The sequence below is a fragment of the Diabrotica virgifera genome, chromosome 8 (assembly GCF_917563875.1).
Source record: "Diabrotica virgifera virgifera chromosome 8, PGI_DIABVI_V3a".
NCBI classification, from domain to species: Eukaryota; Metazoa; Arthropoda; class Insecta; order Coleoptera; family Chrysomelidae; genus Diabrotica; species Diabrotica virgifera.
The window spans coordinates 214,025,224-214,049,939 of record NC_065450.1 but is presented as its reverse complement, the minus strand read 5'-3'; the positions used below and the strand labels follow the sequence as shown (position 1 = coordinate 214,049,939).

Sequence of the window (24,716 nt, the reverse complement as noted above, 5' to 3'; positions counted from 1 at the left end):
TCAAATTTTAAAGCGTATATTTCAACGCGAAATAACCAAAAAATTATGCACGTTTTGGGGAAAACTCAATACAGCCTTTTTAAAGTGTTTAAATAGTTATTTATGAAACAGTTCGTGAAGTATGCTTTTTGCGAACGCACGCGATGTTTAGAGCACGAGCGACAACGGAGCGAGTGCTATAAATCGCATAAGTTCGCAAAAAGTACTTCACGCACAGTTTCATACAATATTTTATCTATGATGAACAAATAAAAAACTGTAACTGTTCGTCACTGGAATTTAATTCTATTCTACAATTTTTAGAACTTTGACATTTAAAAATTCTAACTTCTTTCAAACCACAAAACTGTCAAAACTTTTGTCGTAATTTATTGCTTATTATGTCATCACCATGACAACGCGAAAGTTAAGGATATTTGATTATATGAAAGTGTGTCAAAAACAGTGCGAAAAAGTAAGTCCCCATTTAAAATACATTGTTACTTCACACACACTTTAAACACTTCACGCACTGCTATCGATAATGACAGTTTTCACAAACTAAAAACTTATATATAAAATGACATAGAGTAGATAAAAATATTTATTTTCCTTTTCTAAAAAAGTTTCTTTCTAGCATCAAAAGTAAGCAAGTTACTCTCAAAATAAAGTTGGTCCCTTTTTTTTGGTCAAATTAGGTTTTTTGGCCAACTCGGGAAAATCACCCCCTTTAGCATATTAAATCAAATTAATCGTTACCGCTTCACAAGTTACTTTACTTAATACTATTAATATTTATATGATCTGTAGGTTTCATCGGTTCAAGGGGCTTATCTTTTAAAAAATTTGGTTTTAAAGTAAATTTTTTTAGTGTTTAATTTTGAAAAAAATGCGTTTTTTCAAAATAACTTAAAATTTATTAGTGATACCAAAAAGCACAAAGAGTGAAAACATTTAGGTCACGCTTTTCTGAATATTTTAGAATTTTTCTTTTTCTGTAAGGCAAAAATTGGTTAAGATATAGCTGTACAAAATTTGCATACACTCGTGACTATTGACTAGTATAAGCCCTTTAAACTGGTGAAACAGAGTGGTGAGACAGATGTATGCTCTCACCACATCTCGGTAATACATATTTTTTCAAAGAAATTTTGAGAAGAAACTGCCGAAGTAAAGGTCAATGGATCTAAGATGGTTTGGTTATTTAAATAGGTTAGATCCACATAGACAACTAAAGTTAGTTTGGGAAGCAAAGGGAATTGGTACAAGGAGAAGAGGAAGACCGTGTCAACAATGGAACGATGCTGTGGAAAAATCACTACAAAGCAGAAACCTCACATGGAAGGAAGCCAAGGGAGGGACATCCAACAGAAAACTTTGAAGAGAGATGATTCGGAAACAAACTTTATATCTCGTGGTAAAAGAGAATCGGATTATACAGGGTGTAACAAAAATACAGGTCATAAATTTAGTAACATATTTTGGGACTAAAAATAGTTCGATTGAACCTAACTTACCTTAGTACAAATGTGCACATAAACAAAGTTACAGCCCTTTGAAGTTACAAAATAAAAATCGATTTTTTCCAAGATATCGAAAACTATTTGAGATATTTTATTGAAAATGGACATGTGCCATTCTTATGGCAGTAATATCTTAAGAAAAGATTATAGTGAAATTTAGACATCCCATAAAAATTTTATGGGGGTTTTGATCTTTTAAACCCCCCCAAACTTTTGTGTACGTTCCAATTTAATTATTATTGTAGTACCATTGGTTAAACACAATGTTTTAAAAACTTTTTTGCCTCTTAGTACTTTTTCGAAAAGTCGAGTTTTTATCGAGATATTTTGAATATTTGTCAAATCCACCACATATTTGTATATGGTTAAGTACGATTATGGAGACTTTGTAATAATATGAAAATTTATTTATGATTTACATTTTTAGGTATATTTTGAACCATATTAAAAAAGAAGCCACATCTCGATAAAAGGTGCCTTATCAGAAAAATACAAAGAGGCAAAAAATTTTAAAAACACTGTGTTTAACTAATGGTATCGCAGTAATAGTTTAATTGAAACGTACACAAACATTTGGGGGGTTTAAAGAACAAAACCCCCATAAAATTTTTATGTAAACATATTAAAAAAGAAGCCGCAACTCGTTAAAAACTGTCTTATCGAAAAAATACTAAGAGCCAAAAACGATTTAAAAATATTAAATTTAACTAATGGTACCACAATAATAATTTCATTGGAACGTACACAAAAGTTTGGGGGGGGGGTTTAATGGAACAAAGCCCCCATAAAATATTTATGGGGTGCACAAATTTCACTATAATTTTGTTTTAAGATGTTCCTGCCATATGAATGCCCCATGTCCATTTTCATTAGAAAATCTCTAATAGTTTCGATATATTCGAAAAAATCGATTTTCATTTTGTAACTTCAAAGGGCTGTAACTTTTTTTATGTGAATATTAGTACTAAGGTAAGTTAGGTTCATTCGAACTATTTTTGGTCTCAGAATATGTGATTTAATTTATGACCTGTATTTTTGTTACACCCTGTATATACCTATGTATATTGAACACAGGGATTGTACGTTATATACAACAATTTGCATTTCTTATACACATAATTTCCGATAAAGTCAAGAAACAAGCAATGTTTGCTCTGCTAACGATGTTGATTTCTCGATACTTTTATGAAATATTTAGCAGGGTACACAGTACACATGTTCTGTTATGTTAACTAAAACGTTGTTTGGGGTCGAGCGAATGTCAACAAAACTTGTGATAATATAATATCTGATGCTGAGTTAAGTAGATGAAAGTGCACTGATTATAGCGTGTATAATTATTTATACCTCACTTGATTAAATGCAGAAAAGAAATGAACACTAGTGAAATATTGTTGGGATGGGACTGTGGATGTTTACTTTATACCATCATTTACACATACATCATACAAACTAATAGTCCAGAGAAATAAGATTTTTCTCGTGATACATGATACATCCCCCTCCAGGCCGAAACCAGTGGCGTGCTGGCCATATAAATGAATCGGTGCAATCACCGAGAGGCCGCAGCCTCTTGAGGCCGGTCAAATAGGTTTTCACAAAAAATTTTAGATGTAATAAAAAAAATATTTTTTTAATTTCTAATCGGATGTTAATTTTGCTAATAATATTAATAAAACATTTTAAAAAAATTAATTTTTTTAATTGTGAAATACAGCTTAAGTAAATGAATAAGACTCTATAGTCTATATACATAAGTAGATTGCTACAGATAATATTATTTATTTTCATACATACAAGTATATTTATGGTTTTCCAATTTCCTTCAAACATGTATGTACTCTGCAGAATAAAAATGGAAAAACGTCTTGCACATTTTGGACCGAATTATTGGAAGTATCGAAAAACGATTTGATCAAGACAAATCAAATCGTTTTATGACGATCTCAGCACTCTACATCCTAGAAATTTTGATACAATAAAAATTGGTATACTGAAAAATTAAGAAATTTTTATCCTACCATTTCTGCGACTGCAATTAGAGAACAACTCGTGGATTTTTCTGATAAATGGATTGTATTAAAAATAGGATTTTGCAAAATACATACTGAGATTATAGAAGATCGAGTTAATGATGAATATGTTCAGTCTACAGAAAATATGAAGGATGATAATATGATATTATTAATCTAAGTGATAATGAACATGAAGTAACAAATGCCAATATTGATATCGTGAAAACTTCACCTCCGTGTGGTACTAAAAAGTGTAAAGATTGTATAGCTTGCTGTTACGCTGTTTTGCATAAGTACAACTTATATCAGTGTGCTGTGTGCTTATCCAAATTTAAATAGTATAATATAAAGCATTTATTAACTCTTTCAGTGACACCATTATCTTGCAAAAAAAGCTTTTCAACATTGAAATGCATAAAAAATCGGTTAAGAAGTACTTTAACACAAGATCACTGTTATGCTAATGGCTATAGAAAAAGAAGCTTTGTATGAGCTTAGAAATGATGGAATAATCGACGTATTTGCTCAACAATCTACTTTAATGCGGAAATTGTTGATCAAGAGTTAAGTAATTATTTTATAAAATAATCGCGAAAGAATATTTAAATGATTGCACTCTACTTGAAAAATTCTTAAAATTTTATTTTACTTTTATCTTAACTACATCAAATTCATATTATATTTATTCAGAAAGTTATGGTTTCTGCGTTACTGCTTACAATATTGTCATACATGTCATTTTGGTCTGGATCCCGCGTATGAAAAAAAAGTTGATTAATAGCAAGCTGAAAATTTGTTAATAGCTTAAGAGTGTCTAGTCGGATAAACTTTGATATATGGGAACACTGGAACAGGGGCAGTTTTAATTGTGGAACAGGTTAAAAATTTGGAACGGTCACACCACGAAAACGGCACATTTATTTTGTCCGACAGAACAGACTTAAACTCTTCGAACAGAGATTAAACTCTCATGCAAAAATCAGACTGCTATTTATCACCAAATGGGCGTTTTAATGAGTGGAACATGTAGAATATGTCAAATGACAGGAATTATGACAGGTTATAAATAACAGTCTGATTTTTGCATGAGAGTTTAATCTCTGTTCGGAGAGTTGAAGTCTGTTCTGTCGGACAAAATAAATGTTCCGTTTTCGTGGTGTGGCCGTTCCAAATTTTTAACCTGTTCCACAATTAAAACTGCCCCTGTTCCAGTGTTCCGATATATCAAAGTTTATCCGACTAGACACCCTTAAGCTATTAACAAATTTTCAGCTTGCTATTAATCAACTTTTTTAATTTATTATTTGTAAGAATATTATTCTTAAATGAAAAAATATAGCAAATTAAAAAAATCATTGAATTCGAAGTTTTATATTTGATTCAAAAATAATCTATATTTTTGTTTCATTTATTTTTTTTTAATAACGAATAAAACATCCTGATAATAGAAGGTAAAATGAGGATGGGAGGCTGCTTTTCCATAAAATCACCGGGCCGCTTGAAAAGTTCCAGCACGCCACTGGCCGAAACCAAATTTTTTGAGTAGTAGGGACATCTATTCATCTATATTAATAACCTATATGTTTCCTGCAGCCGATTTTGATGATATACATAGTTATAAACAAATGAAGATCAAAAAACGGTAAATTTTCGCTTTTCTCGTCTATTACTAAAAAGTGAAGCATTCTAAACAAATTTCAGAATAAGAAACTCATAAAACGTATAAAAAACTTCAATATAGCGTTCGCTGAATATGTCTATCCTTATTTGTTGCTTAGAAAATTGAAAAATTAGTCATAAATTTTGAGATTTTATAAATGTTCTTAACTTATGTAAAAATTAAGTTAATATTACATACTCTTACACAAAGTTACTCATACATACTTCTTGTTACACGGAATGCTGAGACTTCCTGAGCTTAAATTATATTTTAAATTTCAAAGCAATTGGTCAAATAGTTTAAAAGTTATTTAATTTGATTTTCCCAAATTCATTTTTTTTCCAACACTATAAGTCAGAAAATTATGAGGTTACAGTAATACTTCGGACAATACTATTAACTTAATAGCTTAATAACACAGTGTTTTTAAAATTTTTTGCCTCTTTGTATTTTTCTGATAAGGCACCTTTTATCGAGATGTGGCTTCTTTTTTAATATGGTTCAAAATATACCTAAAAATGCAAATCATAAATAAATTTTCATATTATTACAAAGTCTCCATAATCGTACTTAACCATATACAAATATGTGGTGGATTTGACAAATATTCAAAATATCTCGATAAAAACTCGACTTTTCGAAAAAGTACTAAGAGGCAAAAAAGTTTTTAAAACATTGTGTTTAACCAATGGTACTACAATAATAATTAAATTGGAACGTACACAAAAGTTTGGGGGGGTTTAAAGGAACAAAACCCCCATAAAATTTTTATGGGATGTCTAAATTTCACTATAATCTTTTCTTAAGATATTACTGCCATAAGAATGGCACATGTCCATTTTCAATAAAATATCTCAAATAGTTTTCGATATCTTGGAAAAAATCGATTTTTATTTTGTAACTTCAAAGGGCTGTAACTTTGTTTATGTGCACATTTGTACTAAGGTAAGTTAGGTTCAATCGAACTATTTTTAGTCCCAAAATATGTTACTAAATTTATGACCTGTATTTTGTTACACCCTGTATAATCCGATTCTCTTTTACCACGAGATATAAAGTTTGTTTCCGAATCATCTCTCTTCAAAGTTTTCTGTTGGATGTCCCTCCCTTGGCTTCCTTCCATGTGAGGTTTCTGCTTTGTAGTGATTTTTCCACAGCATCGTTCCATTGTTGACACGGTCTTCCTCTTCTCCTTGTACCAATTCCCTTTGCTTCCCAAACTAACTTTAGTTGTCTATGTGGATCTAACCTATTTAAATAACCAAACCATCTTAGATCCATTGACCTTTACTTCGGCAGTTTCTTCTCAAAATTTCTTTGAAAAAATATGTATTACCGAGATGTGGTAACAGCATACATCTGTCTCACCACTCTGTTTCACCAGTTTAAAGGGCTTAAACTAGTCAATAGTCACGAGTGTATGCAAATTTTGTAGAGCCATATCTTAACCAATTTTTGCCTTACAGAAAAAGAAAAATTCTAAAATATTCAGAAAAGCGTGACCTAAATGTTTTCACTCTTTGTGCTTTTTGGTATCACTAATAAATTTTAAGTTATTTTGAAAAAACGCATTTTTTCAAAATTAAACACTAAAAAAATTTACTTTAAAACCAAATTTTTTAAAAGATAAGCCCCTTGAACCGATGAAACCTACAGATCATATAAATATTAATAGTATTAAGTAAAGTAACTTGTGAAGCGGTAACGATTAATTTGATTTAATATGCTAAAGGGGGTGATTTTCCCGAGTTGGCCAAAAAACCTAATTTGACCAAAAAAAAAGGGACCAACTTTATTTTGAGAGTAACTTGCATACTTTTGATGCTAGAAACTTTTTTAGAAAAGGAAAATAAATATTTTTATCTACTCTATGTCATTTTATATATAAGTTTTTAGTTTGTGAAAACTGTCATTATAGATAGCAGTGCGTGAAGTGTTTAAAGTGTGTGTGAAGCAACAATGTATTTTAAATGGGGACTTACTTTTTCGCACTGTTTTTGACACACTTTCATATAATCAAATATCCTTAACTTTCGCGTTGTCATGGTGATGACATAATAAGCAATAAATTACGACAAAAGTTTTGACAGTTTTGTGGTTTGAAAGAAGTTAGAATTTTTAAATGTCAAAGTTCTAAAAATTGTAGAATAGAATTAAATTCCAGTGACAAACAGTTAAAGTTTTTTATTTGTTCATCATAGATAAAATATTATATGAAAATGTGCGTGAAGTACTTTTTGCGAACTTATGCGATTTATAGCACTCGCTCCGTTGTCGCTCGTGCTCTAAACATCGCGTGCGTTCGCAAAAAGCATACTTCACGAATTGTTTCATAAATAACTATTTAAACACTTTAAAAAGGCTGTATTGAGTTTTCCCCAAAACGTGCATCATTTTTTGGTTATTTCGCGTTGAAATATACGCTTTAAAATTTGACGGATATAAACATACATACAGTTCATACATATACCATTATTTTTACATTTTAGAAGCTATATTTTTGCTAAGAATATTTTTTTCGATAAACTACTTACTTTTTCAGTTATTTAAGTTATTTTCAGTTATAAAAAATGACAAAAATTTTAAACAGTGTAAAAATATTTTGCAAAAGCATGTCGATTTTGTGCTTACTTATAATCAATTACAATAACTTTTTAACCGTTACCCGTAGAAAAATTATTTTTTCATATTTAGAAAGTCTGAATTTTTATACACATTTAGAAAGAAAAACAATTGTCCTAGGACAATTACGGACGAAGTTAGCGTCCTCTTTTTTAATTTACATGCTTTTGCAAAATAATTTTGCAATATTTAGAATTATTTTTTGTCGTTTTTTTTTATTAAATTAATAGTGTATATCTTCTTCTTTCATAAACTATCCAAAGTATTACTGTAAATTCATCATTTTCCGACTTACAGTGTTGCAAAAAAATTAATTTGGGATAAACAAATTATAGTTATTTATGAAACAGTTCGTGAAGTATGGTTTTTGCTAACGCACGCGATATTTAGAGCACGAGCGACAGCGGAGCGAGTGCTATACATCGCGTAAGTTCGCAAAAGTACTTCACGCACAGTTTCATACAATATTTTATCTACGATAAACAAATAAAAATATTCTACAATTTATAGAACTTTGACATTTAAAAATTATAACTTCTTTCAAACCACAAAACTGTCAAAACTTTTGTTGTAATTTATTGCTCAAATGTCATCACCATGACAACGCGAGTTAAGGATATTTGATTATAACGACAGAGATAGCTATACTGTGCATGTCTATTCTTAATTCAGATATACTTTCCAGTTTACCTCACATTTGCAGTGTACGTCAACTTAACGAGAAAAGTTAGGTTATGTAGAGATGTTGGTGGTGGACATAAATATACAGCATGTTGTTTTATTTTATTATTTATTTTATTTATTATTGTTTTGTTAATTCTTTTTATTTTTGATTAAAGTTCTGTGTTAAAGGTTTTGACTGAATTCTTATGTTTTATAATGTTAATCAAAATTAATTGATAAACCAATTATATACAGTGGGTGATCATATTATTAGAGCCACCTAGTAAAATTCAATGTTTAGAGGAAGGGTATATAATTGAGCTGTATCATATTATTAATGGATCTGTTTGCATTTGGCTGTCTTGTTACACTTTATGAAAGTGCAATAAATAGTCTGACAATAGTGGCAACACGCATGTGTGGCAATGCGTGACTCAGATGCCATTGTTTGTCAGTGCTGCCCAGCCTAGCTTGCAACTCGTGTGCCTATTATTTTGTATTCTTGGTTTTTAGGGTTATAATAAACTTTTCGGGTTTCCATTGGTCTCTAGTGATATTCTGACAGGACTATACTATTTTTTGTGAATTTAGTAAAAATTGGGGGTTCGTTACACTAGTGGTACCAGAACATCATGGGAATCCAAATACATCTCCCTAAGGAAAATAGCAGAACTAAAAACTTTAATATTCAATACTAATCACTCCAACAGAAACATAGCATCCATTTCCAAAGTTTAAAAGGCAACGTGGACCGTATAAAGAAAAAACTTACATACCATTATTAAACAAAAGTAAAATTTTCTGAGGTGGCTCTAATAATATGCTCACCCACTGTAAATTCAGATTAAAACAAGACATATCTAAGTAATTTTTTGCACAACTAGCTTTGATCCCAATAATTGTGGATCGCTCGTTATGAAAGTGTGCGAAAAAGTAAACCCCATTTAAAATACATTGTTACTTCACGCACACTTTAAATCCTTCACGCACTGCTATCCATAATGACAGTTTTCACAAACTAAAAACGTATGCATAATATGAGATAGAGTAGATAAAATAACTTTTAAACTATTTGACCGATTGCTTTGAAATTTAGGGTATGATTTAAGCACCATATGTCTCAGCATTCCGTGTAATAAGAAGGTTGTAAGTTAATTTTTACATAAGTTGTGAATTTTTATAAAACATCAAAATTTATGATTTATTTTGCAATTTTCTAAGCAACCAATAAGGATAGAAATATTCAGCGAACGCAATATTGAAGTTTTTTATACGATTTATGAGTTTCTTGTTCTCAAACTTGTTTAAAATGCTTAAATTTTTGGTAATAGACGAAAAAAGCGAAAATTTACCGTTTTCTGATCTTTATTTGTTTATAACTACGTATATCATCAAAATCGGCTGCAGGAAACATATAGGTTATTTATTGTAGATGTCCATACCACTCAAAAAATTTGGATTCGGTCTGGAGGGGGTTGTGTCACCAACAGCATATTTTTTTTCCTTATTTCTCTGAACTATAAGGCGGCACCTACATTGGATCCGCATTCTTCTGATCCAATCCGATCCGGCGTCGGCTTGGATTTAGGAGATATTCAGGAAGGTAGTTTTATTCCAGTACAATTTCCTGGTAAGAAGACCATTAAACATTCTGTTGGCAAAGTTTTAAGTATTGACAGAGTTGAGGAATTTAATGTAACATTTTTAAGAAAAAGGGGACTCAATTTTGTTTTTCCCATTATAAAAGACGATTCTGTGGTGGAAAGTCTAATATAGAACAGCCAGAACTCAGGATTTATACCACTTTGATATCGACTTATCGAGCTTCAACTTAGGATAAAATGTGTTGGATATTACATTGATATACTTTGTAATAAAATACATTTACAATAAAATACATGTTTATTAAAATTTATTTAATTATATTTTCCCTTAAAGCTTTACTCAAAAGGATGGGATTTACTCAAAGCCAAAACTCTAAACTTTAGTTCTCTAAATAAAAAATACCAAAATAATGTGTTATTTTTAAGCAAAAAAATAATTTGTAAAGAACTGACCATTGTGCCTCGGTCTCCCCTACGAATAGCACGAGATAAGTCACCAAATCAATAATTTTAGAAAAATCTTTATAGAAGGTTTTTTGTGTAAAATTTGCTGAATTGTTTAATGATCAAGTCAGTTTTTTCTAAGATTTCTATTTTCGGAGTTATTTAAAAAGACGACTAATTTTGCAGTTTATTTGTTTAATAAAAATTGAATCTACCACTTCTGGGGTAGAACTTTTTGATATGTTGTTTACTAAACATTTCTTAATCAAATTAAAAAAAATTCTATCTTGTTTGATTTTTTCCGAAGTCAAAATCTCTATTGACTCCCCTATTATAAGTTGTTCATATTTACATAAGTTTAATCAAACGTTTAATGAAGAGGCAATGTTTTTCTTTATCCAACTTTCCAACAATTGAAAACATAAGTGAATAAAGGTCATATGTCACAAAATAATGTTTTTGAGTAATGAGCATTTTAGTGTCTTTTGTTCCAAGTTAGGTATTTATTTTATAAATTTGCATTGCTACACTTTTATAAATAGGTATTTGAAGGTACTTTTTTTACACTTTAAATTTAATTTAAAAAAAGTTACGTTAAGCCTAATATTTTAAATTTTGTGGACATATTACCTTTATCCACATAGTAAAAATAATAAAAAAATGTTAGGGTTAAATGGATAAAAGAGTTAAGTATCAAAAATGTGCATTTATTGTCTAAAAAATTGCAATACAAACTGTAAAATTAATATAAACATATTTTTTAGTAGGCTCTTCGGGAACAAATTTTATTCAGTCTCTTAAATTTCCCAGTTTTTCCAAACCTAAACTACTAAACTACCAGTTTTATTTTCCAGTTTTCTTGGTCTATATTCAGTTGTGGTCAGATTCGCTGTCCTTTTTTTTTCTTAAATCTACTTGCTGAAATGACATGTAGTCATTAATATATCTATGTCTTATAGAGATAGAAGCCAAATTCGTCCGCTCTTATCCATTTTACGTAACACGAAAATTAACCTTTTGATTTGAAGTGTTTGTTTGCTTTTTACATAAATAGAGGTTCGTCAGCACATCTTTAAAGTAGTAGAAAAAATTCTCCATATTTACACATTTCACATGGATAAAGGTATTATGTCCAAATGCAATCTTGGACACATAATACCTTTATCCACTAGAATTCAAAAATCTAGTGGGACATACAGTGGAACCTCGTTAACTCGGATTAATCGGGACCGCGGCCGATCCGGGTTATCGAAAATCCGGGTTAGCCGGAGAAAATGGTAAAAATTAATAAAATACGGTAAACTTGCAGATAAACTCCGTTATAATTGAAATAACATGAAATATATATATGCACAGTACCAAAAAGACGGACTGGGACGTTTCGCCGTCGCCGTTTCGCCGTCGCCATTTCGCCGTCGCCATTTCGCCGTCGAGCCACTTCGCCGTCGGCCGTTTCGCCGTCGAGCCAGTTCGCCGTCGGCCGTTTCGCCGTCGCCATCCCGGCATTGGTTAAGTTTACAAGAACGTGATAACATACTAACTTTATTTATACTAAATGTCGCAAGAACGTGATAGCATACTAACTTTTTTTTATACTAAATGTCCGTGTAAATAAAATGCTGATGTTGCTAGTAAAACCAAGTCATATTTTCGTATTCAACTATACATTGTTTTCGTCTGAAAAATAAAATATTTACAGATTTCAATTTCAATTGTTTTTACTGCATCAAAAATAAAAAACTTCATTATGCAAAAGTGATAGTATATAATCGTTCGAAAACCATTCAAAGCTTATAGACAAGTAATGATCATCCCGAAATTATAAGTACGAATGCTAACAACGAAATGGCGACGGCGAAACGGCGACGGCGAAATGGCTTGACGGCGAAACGACGACGGCGAAATGGCGACGGCGAAACGGCGACGGCGAAATGTCCTAGACCCCCAAAAAAACCAAAAACTTTTTTTATAGTCATGAGCAGAGTTGTTGTCCCCAGGTAGACTTTCTCCAGTGATAGATAGTTGGCGTATTCCATGACGTTTTTTCCATCTATCTAGTCAACCTTGGGAGTTCGGCAAGCGAGGCGAGAGGTCGTGTGGCAGGTGTATTGGCGATAAGGTAATTTCGAATTCGAAACCTATCACAATAAAAACACCGGTTTTTTAATGCCTGGTTGCACCAACATATCTTAAGCTCCAGCTTAGCTAAGCTCTACTTATAGATAGGGCCTCCTTGAGTATCACTTACGTTGCATCATAATTTTAGATTCTTACCTTATTATCAATTATATCTATTATTATATTATGGTATTCTTATTGTTATATATTATAATTATATTATATTAATTCTTATGATATTCTCGACTTAAGCTTAAGATCTGTTGGTGCAACCGGGCATAAAAGACCTATCGTTATCGATAATCGTTAAACTTAAAAAGCGTTCTTGTGCGAAATAAAAATAAACTTCTAAGTGTATAATAATAATATTTATATTAGTGCTGAGGTTAACATTTAATTTAAAATGGCCAGTGGCGGAACAGGAACAATCCGAAAGGAAACCTATAGAAAGAATGAAGAACTATCTGATAGTGGCGACGAAGAATCTAAGAAGAAAAAATATAAAGAAGATAAATTATATTTTGAAAAGAGTAACCTGACGAGACGAACACCGAATAAAAGCAACGACACAAATGAAGAGATGATAAAAATGATGCGGGAAGTTATGTGGAAAAATGATGAAATGATGGCAGAAATAAGAACCATACGGAAAGACCAAAAAGAAACGATGGAATATATTAAGGAGCTGAAAGAAAAAAACGAAAAATTGGAAGAAGGTTTAAAAATGGCAAACAATAGAATAGAACAATTGGAAAAAGATAGACGGAGAAATAATATAGTATTAAAAGGCCTAACACTAGATGCTACCGACGGAAAGCCTGTAAAGGAGTCAGTAGAACACTTCATAGGAAGAAATCTGAAATTAGAGGTCAGACTGAGAGGAGCGGTGAAGATCGGCGACCAAATCTTTGTAGCAGAAATGGAAAACCTAACGGATAAGATGAGTGTACTAAAAAACAAAGGAAAACTGAAAAATCTACAGGGACAAAAGGTGTATATAGAATCAGATTTAACAAGAAAGGAAAGGGAAATACAAGCAAAAATTAGGAAAATGGCAAAAGAAGAAAAAGACAAAGGTAATACTACGAAGATAGGATATATGAAACTGGAGATTAATGGAAAGGAGTGGAAATGGGACCATAATAAAGAGAAACTTATACTAACTCACAGAAATATCGGGGAAGGGACTTCAAAAAACTAAAAGAAAATAATGAGACCGGACCCACAACAATGACAACCAAGGCAATGAATGGGAAAAGCGATAGGGAAAAAGATGATGCAAAGGTAAACAAGGATGAAAATAGGAAAAAGGGGAAAGCTAGATTGCAGAAAAAAGGAGAGATAAAAATGGGAACATGGAATGTGAGAAGCATCAATGGAAAAGAGGAAGAACTGGTAGAAGATATGATAAGACAAAAAATAGAAATACTAGGAATAACAGAAACGAAGATGAAAGGAAAAGGTCTTAAGAAAATACACAAAGGATATTGGTTACTTTGGGTAGGAGCGGATACAAAAGAGAGAGCAAAAGAAGGAGTCGGGATAATAATTGCACCGAATAGACTACAACACGTTATAGAAGAAACATATGTTAACCAGAGAATATTATCGGTGAAAATTAAACTGATGGACGAAGAAATATGGACAATAATAACAGCCTACGGAGTAAATGAAGATGCAAGAAAGGAAGAGAAAGATAAATTTTTCGAGGAGCTCCAAATGCAAATTGATAATGGGGAAGAAAACATAATTGTAATGGGAGATCTAAACGGTAGAGTCGGAAACAACAACAGCGGAATAGAGGAGTGCATGGGAAAAGAAGGAGAAGAAATGCTAAACAGAAATGGTGAAAGAATAATAGAAATATGTATGGAGAATAAACTAGTTATAACAAATACAAAATTTAAACATAAAGAAGTACACAAATACACGAGAGTACAAGACAGCAGAAACGAAAAATCAATCATAGATTACTTTTTGGTAAGCAGCAACAAATGGAAAAGAGTACAGGATACGAAAGTGAAAAGAGGCTCGGAGATTGGCAGTGACCACCATCTAGTAATAATGAGAATGAGAACAACAGAGGAAAAAGAAGAAAAGAGAAGAAAGGTAGTAAATGAAAAAATAAAAAGTTACAAATTAAAAGAGGAAATATATAAGAAGAAATTCCAAGAAAACTTAGATAATACTTTGAAAGGTAGGGCAAAAAATACAAATATAGAAAAAAAATGGGAATATCTAAAAACCAGCATAATCAAAGCAGCTGAGGAAACTTGCGGGAAAGCAAAAATAGCAAACACTAACATGAGGAGAACAGAATGGTGGACGGAAGAAATACGAGAGAAAATAAAGAACAAAAAAGACAAATGGAAAAGATACCTAAGCACAAAACACCCGGAAGATTACGAAGCATATAAAGAAAAAAGGAAAGAGGTTAAAATAGCGGTGAAAGCAGGAAAGGAAAGGTCATGGGAGATATTTGGACAAAAAATGACAAAAAATTATAGGGAAAACCAAAAACTCTTCTACGGCGCATTAAAACAACTCAGACAAAAGAAAGAGCACACGATGCCGAATATAAAAGACAAGAATGGAAACGTACTAACAGAAGAAAAACAAATAATGGAAAGATGGAGAGAACATTTCAAAGAGCTAACTCATGTAGACAAGGACAACATAGGGGAGATACAAGAAAGGAATGAAGAACAACAAGTGGAATCCATAACAAGAGAGGAATTAGAGAAAGCAATAGAAAGAGTAAAACTGGGCAAAGCACCAGGCAAGGATCATATCACCCCGGAAATGATAAAATTCATGGGGACAGAGGGAATGGATAGCATGAAAGAACTAATGAATGATATCATAAATAGAGCAGAATTACCAAAGGACTGGAAGAAAGACATTATATTACCAATACACAAAAAGGGAGACAAGAGAAACTGTAATAATTACCGAGGTATCACCATATCAAGTATCCCTGGGAAGGTATTAGCAAGAATACTAGAGACAAGAATAAAAACACAAATAGAAACAACTATGGAAGACACACAGTGTGGATTCAGGAAGGACAGAAGCACGCAAGACCTAATATTCACATTAAGACAAGTAAGTGAGAAGGTAATCAAGAAAAATAGAGAGATACATATGTGCTTCATTGACCTGGAAAAGGCGTTTGACAGAATCCGAAGAAAGGACGTTTGGAAGACACTAACAGAAAGGGGAGTCGACAGACACATAATAGAAGTAATAAAGGATATGTACAAAAATAATACAAATACAGTAAGAACCAATAACGAGGAATCCAGAGAATTTTCTACAAGTCAAGGCGTCAAACAGGGATGCGTGCTGAGTCCACTGCTATTCTCAGTGGTACTGGATGAAGCGATAAAGAAAGCCAAGAGAAGAATGAGAAAACTAACATTAGGATACTGGCAAATGAAACAGACTCAACTATCGGAGCTACTATTTGCAGACGACATGGTATTGATAGCAGAAAACAGAGAAGACTTACAGAACAATCTTGAAATCCTAGAAGAAGAACTATCAAACATAAATATGAAAATTAATACAGAGAAAACAAAAACAATGATAATTTCAAATACGAGGAAGACACACGCAATAGAATTAGACGGGAAACAACTAGAGCAAGTGGAATATTTTAAATACCTAGGAGTAATAATCGAATCAAATGGTAAACAAGACATGGAAATAAACGAGAGAATGGGACGAACAGGAAGCTTATTTAACACTATGAAAACAACATTTTTTGGGAAAAAAGGGATACCGGAAAAAGTAAAAACGGCAGTCGTTAAATCAGTAGTTAGACCAACAATCATGTATAGCAGCGAGACATGGACATTGACGGGGAGACAAAAATCCAGAGTCAATGCTATGGAAATGAGGTTCCTGAGGAAAATAGCAAACAGAAAAAGGACAGACAAAATACGAAACGAAACAATTAGACAAAACCTAAAACTAGAACCAATCAATGAAAAAATAGTAGAAGGACAACTTAGATGGTTCGGGCACGTGTGTAGAATGTCGAACGAGAGGCTAACAAAACGAGTGTTCGAAACGAGAGTGCAGGGGAAAAACAAAAGAGGGAGACCAAGAGTTATGTGGGTAGATGAAATCAGGAAAGAAGTCGAGAAGAAGGGATTGACATTGGAAAGTGCAAGAAACCTAGCGCAAGATCGGAAAGCATGGAGACTACAATGCCAAACTCAACTCCACCAGCCTTACACCTAAAGGTAGAAAGGCTTAGGACTAAGTAAGTAAGTAGTCAACCTTGACTCGCAGTGAAATTTGGTTCACAATCAGGCAACATTTTATTCAGCTTGAGTGCTGATTCTTGAATATTTGGTCCAGACACTGGTAAACCACGTTCGCGTTCCGCACAAAACCACACATACAAAGCGTCGTCGAGAGTCTCATTTTTAGCTTTATTAGCTTTGCACCGATTGTCCAAACTGTCTTTTGTTATGATTTTGAAACATAACTTTTCGATTTTAGTTCTATTTTTCTTCCAATCCGATACTGTAGATGTACCGACACCATATGATGCTTCAATTGTTTTTAAAGATTCGCCTTTATCAATCCTACCTAATGCTTCTTGTTTCTTTTCCATTGTCACTACAACATTTTTACGTTTTGTTGCCATTACGTAGACAAAAAAACACGCAAACACAAAATCTGAATAGATTTACGAACGATTACAGAACGGAAACGAACAATACGACTGTTACTACACACAATACGGTCTCAATCGCAACGATGTTATGTTATTTAATAACAGTGATGACCAAGAACATTGTTTAAAAATGAATTTTTTAATAGTCTTTTAGTCTTTTTTAAACAATGCTAAGAGAGTTTGAAATAAAGGATACTACGGGTGCCAGTTGTTTCCGATAACACGACAATGAACGTCGTGTACCATGAGTTATTTTTACTATCGTATATGTAGTTCAAATTACACAAATACCCATTATCTCTCAAATATTATATTACATACATTTTTATTGTTCAAATGTTTGTCTGATAAAAATCGGTCCGAGTTAGCCGGACTTCCGGGTTATCGAGGGCCGACTTATCGGGGTTCCACTGTATTGCTTTAATACCTTCCTGTTATTTTTATTTAGCTAAAAATAGGTTATTTTAAAATTTTAAAAGGTAAAACAACATATTAGGAGAACAAAAACTTAATAAAACAATTTTCTCAAAAAATGTGACATATGACCTTTATCCACTTATGTCTTCAATTGTCATATATCTATATTTACTTTCCTGCAACGAAATTAAGGCATAATTTTCAGAAAATCTAGATCAATTTTTCACCTAGTTTTGAGCAAGCACCTCACACCTTTACACACGCAGCTTTACTCAAATCGATGGTTTTGTTTTCGTGTAACTGCCGTAAAGTTTCGTGTCAAAGGACATTAGAAACCACACCTGGTTTTTAAGCGACATCAACATCAAAGTGGGCTGCTATTCATAATATTAATTGTCATCAGAGCACAGCTAGCGAAGTGTGGTGGTGCTAGCTCAAGCGAAAATTGGATCGCCGGATTTTCGAGGGACCGGTTGGTGGTTTAGATGCCGTCGTTTCATGGAGAATTTTTAGTCCAAGTAACGAAGCTTAAAATAAGACAAAACTAGGGCTTACAATACCGAGCTAAAATCTCAATACCGGTATTTGGTATTTAAAATTTCAAATACCGGGATCCCGGTATTAAAACCGGTATTATGAATAAAAAATATACACGTTATATTTATACTATCTACAGTTGTTATTTCGACTTGTTATTAAATAGTATATGAAACCTATTAAATTTTGTTTTGAAATGAGTAGATGTTGTTTATAATAGTAGGGGAGCAAACTATGCTAAATGTGCAGTCACTCGAGCGTTATGGAGACCTATTGGGACGTGAAGAGTAGGTCCTAAAACCAAAAAAAGTTAAGTAAAGTTTTCCATTTTAGTGGGGACTTTCCATTTTTTAAGGAACTACAAAACTCAAAGAAGTACCACAAACCTTTTGTACTTCCTTACCTCGAGACCACATTTGAGAATGGATACTTGTCTTCATGTGTTCCATTTTTTAATTTAATTTTCCATTTCCAACAATCGTTTTTTCCGATTATAACGCCATCTATACATAATTCGAAAAAATTCGAATAAAATTTACGTATTTTTACGCAAGGAATCCAAATATGCAATAAAAAATGGGAGCTCCTATTTAATATTTTAAAGTAACTCCCCCTCACCTCGTAAACGGTCATGTTTGGTGCCATTCGATAGATTTTTTTTAAAATATTGAATAAGTGTATTTTACAGTTTTTCGATCTAATGTTCATTTCGCAAAATATCGCGGGATTCGTATTTAAAATATTAAATTTACCCGCACCCCTCTCCGTGGGAAGTCGTGTTTGGTATCATTCGTTTGATTTTTGAAAAATATTGAGCACATATTTTTTAGTTTTTCGATCTGTCATTCATTTCGCGAAATATTCGCTTTTTTCTTGTGAAACTTTGGGACTCACCCATTTCGTTACGTCCGGCTCAAATCGTCAGATTTTTGAAATATACACTCTTCTGCATGTACTTAACTTACCTAATTTTAATCTGAAAATTTAGTGTATTTTTAAAGATACATTTTTTTCGGGCCCCCCCTTAACGAACTCCCCTGTGTGACGAGCCAATATATGGTAGATGTACATCTGCAGGGTACCAGGTTTCTCCACATATGCTAATCTGACGCGCTCAAGTAACTGCAAAAATCCCCGCTTGGGCTCCCCTATCATAGCATTACATAGAGAGTGTAGGAATAGATAGATACAAAAAATGTGCAGAGAAAAACTATATATTTCATAGTAGGATAAATTTTGCATACAATAGGATAGTACTTTTACTTATGAAATTTGCTATTTGTAAATTAATTTAACTTTAATAGTTATTTATGATATGTGTTAAAAGTACACGTTTAAGGCACGCATGTGAAAGTTTGCAGAATGAGCGATAGCGAGTTCTGCAATTCACATGAGTGCCTTAAAAATGTACTTTTTAACACGCATATCGTAAAATATTTTTTCTACAAACGTAATTACAGGACAATATCTACAAAAACTTTTACTTGAACTTGACTGACAATCCATTTTTATATTTTTTGACATTACATCAAAATTGCCTGTACGGTCAATACGAACTGCAGTGCCTTAAAATTTTTAAAGCACTAGTGCCTTAACTAGCATTTTTAACGCTGGTATGGAGTGCTAAAAATTGCATTTTTAACACGGTTGTAGAAAAAATATATTAATACAAAGATTAACTTACTGTGACAAATATTTTATATGGATTACTCTGTATTTAGACCGCTATATATTTTCAATTATTATTAATAATTCAGAAAATAAGTGAGCCTAATTTATATACCACAAAAAAAACCAAAAAAGTGAAAAATAGATCTGAAAATGTAAAAACAATAATTCTAAAATAAAGTAGTCTAATTTTAAATATTTAAGAATTTTTATATAACTCATTTTAAGTATTTGTATAGACGAAATTTAATACTTTGGTTGTAGAAGCTGATATAACCCTTCGCCTTAAATTAACGACATTCACGCTTTTAGAAAGCGCTATTACTTGACTCGTTTGTGTAATAAAAGTGTTTAATAAATATTTTTCACAATGATATTGGTTGTTTTTCTTCAAAAATAATTTCTTGTAATAGCAAATAATATCTTAGAAGAAAGTTTATTGTGCATCAATTCACTTTTTACAAATTAAGCTAATACCGAAATACCGGTATTTTTATTATAAATACCGGTATCGAATACCGGACAAAAATCCTTCGGGAACCCGGTATTCGGGATTCCGGAATTCCGGTATTGTAAGCCCTAGACAACACCTCGCAATTTTTACAGAATGAATCGATTTGCTTGAAAATTTGAGAATAAGTAGTGAATAGTGCAAGGATTAAAATCTATATGATGTATATGATTGTCTATATAATAAGAATTTCCACCCCCTCTCGGGGGTTAAAATTTTATATTATATTTTGACCACCAAAGTTGGTAAAAACATTAATACTAAGCAAAAAACTATATATTTTTTTGATAAAATTAACAGTTTTCGATTTATTCGCTATCGACAGTGTTAGTTTTATATCGAAAAAATCAATGTTTTTAATAAATTTTCTGCTAATAACACCAAAAGTTTTCGTTTTATCAAAACAACTTTACTTAACAAAAATGTACCTTTTGAAAAAATAAACAAAACCGTTTTTTATTTTTTTTAAGACCAATAGTAATCTAGCTATACTTTATTATATGTTAGCTCTTCTTCGTCAAATGCTAAATATTGTAGTTTCAAAGTCAAAAGATGGGAAAACTATGCATTTTTCGAGAATAACTTGTTCAAACTAATTTAAAGTATTTAAAAATATCAGTCATCAGAAATAAAAAAGACTTTAGCTCAAAAATTAAGGAACTTATAATGAAAAGAATGTCAGTCACTATTTTTTCAGCGAAAAAGTGATCGTAAACAACCTCCTAATCACTACCCTAATTAAAATTAGTCATTGACCTTATTTTTTAGTCTCTTTATTTATGTATTATTAATAGGTTCTAGAAGTTTGACCGGATTAGAATGAGAAGTTTTAAAAAAAATGGAGTTAAAAGCGAATAACGAATTAATTGATGGATTCGATCGTTACTTGATGAAAGTTCATTTTATTTAACAATAAAACACTGAAAACGTTTGTTTTCGATACTTCCACAAAATTTATTACAACTATGTGACTACAGCTGTTTCGGCAGAGTGCCTTTCTCAAGTGATTTAGATTACTATGGGTTTACCTTTTTAAAGTGTTTAACTGAAGAGGTTGAGGAGTGGGGAGCTGTTTGTCTCGAGTTGGTCATTCAGAATTATATCTGTATTTTTCAATTTATTAATTTCCATAGATTCTAAGAAAGATAGCTTAAGGCCTTTATTTGGAATATGCAGAATTTGAAACTGTACAATAAAAGAATGATTATGATCTAGAAAGCGAAGTGCGTATGTAGAAGTGTCTGTTTTTCTATTGTTGAAAGCCCTTTTGTGTTCTGCTATCCGTCTGTCAAAGGTTCTGCCAGTTTGACCGATGTAAGTTTTCGGACAGTCACCACAAGTTAGTTTGTAAACACCACTCTATAGTTGTTTCCTCTTTCGGCTCTTATTGTTCTTAATATATTTTCTTAAGTTGTTGTTAGTTCTGAAAGCTGGTGTTATTCCTTTCTTTTTTATGTATCCCGCTATTACTGACAAGATAACAACAAAAATAGCTAGATACATAAAAAAGAAAAGAATAACACCAGCTTTCAACTAACAACAACTTAAGCAAAAATATTAAGAACAATAAGAGCCGAAAGAGAAAACAACTACAGAGTGGTGTTTACAAACTAACTTGTGGTGACTGTCCGAAAACATACATCGGTCAAACTGGCAGAACCTTTGACAAACGGATAGCAGGACACAAAAGGGCTTTTAACAATAGAAAAACAGACACTTCTACATACGCACTTCACCTTCTAGATCATAATCATTCTTTTAATGAACAGTTTCAAATTCTGAAAATACATATATAATTCTGAATGACCAACTCGAGACAAACAGCTCCCCACTCCTCAACCTCTTCAGTTAAACACTTTAAAAAGGCAAACCCATAGTAATCTAAATCACTTGAGAAAGGCACTCTGCCAAAACAGCTGTAGTCACATAGTTGTAATAAATTTTGTGGAAGTATCGAAAACAAACGATTTCAGTGTTTTATTGTTGAATAACGAATTCTTGTAGTTTGGAAAAAATGGCCGCCTTTTCTTCAGAATAGAAAGATTAGCATCAGAGATACGAAAAAATGTTTTAATGTGAAATTGTAGCTTATTTAATTCCCAAGAATCTGGTTTGCAAAAACTTATTCTACGCCAAAAATTAAGTGAGCTATTGACAATTAAAATTTGTAATAACATGCAAAAACCACCTTTACCAACCTTTTCAAAGTCACCTCTTTTTGCGAGTGAGGATTTTAAAAAGATTTAATATTAATAGGCTTATAGATCTTATAAAAACCTACAAAATTCTTGTTACCAAACTTTCTGAGATAAAAAATAAAAAAGTAACGTTAAAAAAATCTATATATTTTTTTGAAAAAAAAAGGAGAATTCTAATTGGAAGCATAATAATGTAAGTGTAAGTAATGTAAGTAGTCCAGAAAGTCACTGCGCATCCGCTAGGAAAAATATTCTAATTCGGATTTTTTGCACAATCTTACTCAAAAAGGACTCCTTTTAACAAATTTGCATGTTGCCAGGACCAAAAGGTGGTCAAAAATTTTTTAAACGTTTTTTTTTGTTTTTTCCTAAAATTATTTTTTTTGCATGGAAAAAAGTTTTTTTTTGTTTTTTTGGATCATTCCAAACAGAAAAGGTATTTAGTGACTTTTCTCTAAAAATGATAGTTTTGCCATTTTTAAAATTGGCCATTTTTAACCTTCAAAAACTATGTGAAAAACTGAAAATTTAAATGTTGCCAAAGTAGGTAGATACTCTTTAAACATCGATTGATGAAATCTCGAAGAGTTTTTTGCAATACAATATTCAAAACTCATTTGTTTTTTAATTGCTAATCAAGCGTGCGCGACACTATTTTCCATCGACAGTATGGTGCAAATGAAAGGAATAAATTCGTTATTTCGTAAACCGGAGACTTTAAGGAAAAATCCAGAAACAAGTCGATTTTTATTTTTAAGTTATGATATTGTGGCATATATGGTATACTAATGACGTCATCCATCTGAGCGTGATGACGTAATCGATGATTTTTTAAATAAGAATAGGGTTCGTGTGCTAGATCATTTGAAAGGGTCTTCAATTTTATATTCAGTAATATAAACGTTTATATAATTATTTATACAGGGTGTCCTTCTACTTCTTTTTTGTCAAATAATTTAATTTAATAAAAATTTTTTGGATACCCTGTATAAATAATTATATAAATGTTTACACTACTGAATAGATAATTGAAGAACCTTTCAGATGAGCTACCACACGACCCCTATTCTCATTTAAAAAAATCGTCGATTACGTCATCACGCCCAGACCGATGACGTCACTAGTATACCATATATGCAACAATATCATAACTTAAAAATAAAAATCGACCTGTTTCGGGTTCTTTCCTTTCCGACCTAAAGTCGCCGGTTTACGAAATAACGAATTTATTCCTTTCATTTGCACCATACTGTATACACATGCAACCGTGTCGCGCACGCGTGATTAGAAATTAAAAAACAAAGGAGTTTTGAATATTGTATTGAAAAAGACTCTTCGGGATTTTATCAATCGATGTTTAAAGAGTATCTACTTACTTTGGCAACATTTAAATTTTCAGTTTTTCACATAGTTTTTGAGGGTTAAAAATGGCCGATTTCGCAATTTTTCAATTTTTAATCGCTTATATATATCAAAAACTATCATTTTTAGAGAAAAGTCACTAAAGACCTTTTCTGTTTGGAATAATCCAAAAAACCTAAAAAAACTTTCTTCCATGAAAAAAAATAATTTTAGGAAAAAAACAAAAAAAAACGTTTAAAAAATTTTTGACCACCTTTTGGTCCTGGCAACATGCAAATTTGTTAAAATGAGTCCTTTTTGAGTAAGATTGTGCAAAAAATCCGAATTATAATATTTTTCCTATCGGATGCGCAGTGGCTTTCTGGACTAAAGTGTAAGCAGTGTATTTAGTCATTGGCCTTATTCATTCTTCTTTATTTATGTATTTTTAATATATCCTAGAAGTTTGACTGGCATAGAATGATTAGTTTTTAAAAACTGGAGTTAAAAGCTAATACCGAATTTTTGTAGTTTGGTAAAAAATGCCATTTTCTTCAGAATAGAAAGATTAGCATCAGAAATACGAAAAAATGTTTAAATATGAAATTGTAGGATATTTACTTCCCAAGAACTTGGTTTGAAAAAATTTTTTCTATGGCAAAAATTGAGTGAATCGTAAATGAGTATCCAAAAACAGATTTTTTCGATATATTAAAACTAACACTT

General features: G+C 31.9%; 1 protein-coding gene across 3 annotated transcripts in view; it reads left to right on the top strand.

Moving 5' to 3' along the window:
- LOC114324547 (receptor-type tyrosine-protein phosphatase kappa) overlaps window positions 1–24,716 on the top strand; it is a 328,598-nt gene that overhangs the window by 124,615 nt on the left and 179,267 nt on the right. The window lies entirely within an intron of this gene.